This window comes from Ruditapes philippinarum, unplaced genomic scaffold (genome assembly GCF_026571515.1).
Source record: "Ruditapes philippinarum isolate M1 unplaced genomic scaffold, ASM2657151v2 ctg4118_1_1_1_1, whole genome shotgun sequence".
Taxonomy (NCBI): domain Eukaryota; kingdom Metazoa; phylum Mollusca; class Bivalvia; order Venerida; family Veneridae; genus Ruditapes; species Ruditapes philippinarum.
In genome coordinates this window covers 87,457-89,617 of record NW_026860453.1, presented here as the reverse complement: position 1 = coordinate 89,617, position 2,161 = coordinate 87,457, and positions in this window count along the sequence as shown.

Genomic DNA, 2,161 nt, shown 5'->3' with positions numbered 1-2,161 from the left:
TGTCAGTAAATTTAAAGCTATATTTTTTTAACAGTTGAAGATCTTTATGCATTTCTTGATAGAAACAAATGTAATGAATAAAAGTAATTATTATATTTGATAAATTCTTTGACAAAGATATAGATAAATTGTATATACTGCATGTTCTTGGCGGAAGGAGAATTATTGTCAATGTCCGGTGTTTTTCCACCCTTATATAAAGTTTATGTACTTACGTATTTACAACGGAAAAGATTTTCAATCCGTTCTTTCGTCTGTCTTTTATTTTCGTTTGTCTGTCTACCTACTTTAGTACTATTAAAATGTCGGCTAATTTCGCTCTTTTGATGACTAAAGCTTCCCAGGTGCACTCAAAAATCTGTTATTTACTTTTAAAATCTGTTTAAAAAATAAACATTTTCAATGTAACAAAAATTTTGATACATTCAATGATTATTAAGAGAGTATAATACCTTTAGAATGAATTAGTGTTGTGTGTTTTACGGATAACAACTCGTTGTTTGATATTCCAAAATGCATTGTTGATCCCTATTCTAAAAGTTTAAAAACTGTCCATTGCCTTTGATGTGGCGAGATGGTCAATAAAATAATTGTCCGGGGATTAAAAAAGGAGGGAAATAATACTTGGATTATTAAAAGTCTCAATTTTTATTGTTTAATCTTTGGATAATAAAGTGGATTAAAATGCTACTGAAATCTGGCTCGTAAAATTTGTTTATTTTGGAGTTAAAAGCGGCCTCGTTTCATCTTGTTTAATATCCACTTCTGCTAAATACTGCTCTAATTTAACTTTAAATATTAAAAAGGTAGAAATGTAAACGTGACTCATTGTCGTTAAAGATTGTGTAATGAAATAATGATGTTGCGAATTTGTAGAATTAGAACACTCTGTTTTGATAAGTCACAACTTCCGGCATTATTCAAGTCAGCTCTTCAAATATTGGAGGGAAAAAAGTATCTAAAATATTAATTACGAGTGTCTGTCGCTAGAATGTTTTAGTAAGAGTAGTAGATCTCGAGGTGTTAGTACATATATTTAACTTTTGCGATAACTTGTGCTATTGCTGTTGCTTTTTAGGTGTTTTATTTCTGTATCTTTTTTAACTTAACCTTTCTTGTTTTTATCGTGATAGAAAATTACTTTTTTTCTCTTTGGAAGGCCATCTGAAAATAAGATTTAGATTTTATTAAATCTGTACATTTATATGTTACCTTCTTGGAGATTTTATTATTATTATTATTATTTCTATTATTATTATTATTATTATCATTATTATTATTTTTATTATTATTATTATTATTATTATTATTATTATTATTATCATCATCATCATCATCATCATCATCATCATTATTATTAATTGCAAGTTTCATATTGTACGAATTCATGAACAAAAAACATTATTTTTGGGGGCCATATTTGAGCATTTACCTGTAGTCTCACGGCAGCCGCATTAATTTTCAGATATACGATATATGTAGAATAATTTAAAAGTGAGTTTATTTTTTGTCTCTCTAGAAACAACAAGACCAGTAAATTGTCTTATTTGTCCAAGAAGATGCCTGGAAATCTTTATACAGAGAAAAAGAAAACAACAACATTTCTTTATGCAAAAACTTACGTTGTAGTTTTCGATGACGGGAAAAGAAACTATGTTTTAATTTTTTTTAAATTTTGTTTTATTGATGTATCATACTAGTAATCTAAGGATTTCTGGCAGCGAGGGTTCAAACCAGTCATGGACAAGAAGCTTTACACACTTGGCTTTGTACTGGTTTGCCTCAGGAACGGATTCGAGAGTGTGCGTTTTAACTCAGAGCTTCCAACACTACCGAAAAATAAAATAATTTCTGTATAAACTATAAACTTAATAATATTAAAGAGTTATATTTGAACTCCCCCCACCTCTACCCCTATAAACAAAGCCCGCTTCATGACCTTAAAAAATTCACATGATATGATATTTATTCATTTCAAAATACAGAACAGAACAACGAAACTAAGCAGAAAAAGCAAAAAAAAAATGTTGTTTCTTTTTTAATTACATTGTAATACCTTGTAAACTTTTAGTAGACTGAAACAGAATTAAGATAGCTGCAACATAATAAGTGAACAAATGTACCTTATTTTTTCCGTATGGAATTTTATGGTTATTAATTA